The following is a 614-nucleotide window of genomic DNA, read 5'->3' as shown; positions in this document are numbered from 1 at the left end:
CTTGTGTTTCTTCCAGCCCAGCGTTTCTCATGATGTACTCTGCATAGAAGTTAAATGAGCAGGGTGATAATATACAGCCTTGACGTACTCCTTTTCCTATTTGGAAGCAGTCTGTTGTTCCATGTCTAGTTCTAACTGTTGCTTCCTGACCTGCATACAAATTTCTTAAGCGGCAGGGCAGGTGGTCTGGTATTCCCATCTCTTTCAGAATTTTCCACAGTTTATTGTGATCCACACAGTCAAAGGCTTTGGCATAGTCAATAAAGCAGAAATAGATGTTTTTCTGGAACTCTCTTGCTTTTTCGATGATCCAGCAGATGTTGGCAATTTGATCTCTGGTTCCTCTGCCTTTTCTAAAACCAGCTTGAACATCTGGAAGTTCATGGTTCATGTATTGCTGAAGCCTGGCTTGGAGAATTTTGAGCATTACTTTACTAGCATGTGAAATGAGTGCAATTGTGCAGTAGTTCGAGCATTCTTTGGCATTGCCTTTCTTTGAGATTGGAATGAAAACGGACCTTTTCCAGTCCTGTGGCCACTGCTGAGTTTTCCAAATTTGCTGGCGTACTGAGTGCAGCACTTTCACAGCATCATCTTTCAGGATTTGAAATAGC

This window comes from Bison bison, unplaced genomic scaffold (genome assembly GCF_000754665.1).
Source record: "Bison bison bison isolate TAMUID 2011002044 unplaced genomic scaffold, Bison_UMD1.0 scf7180017864317, whole genome shotgun sequence".
Classification (NCBI taxonomy): Eukaryota; Metazoa; Chordata; class Mammalia; order Artiodactyla; family Bovidae; genus Bison; species Bison bison.
Note: the sequence above shows the minus strand (reverse complement) of the source record.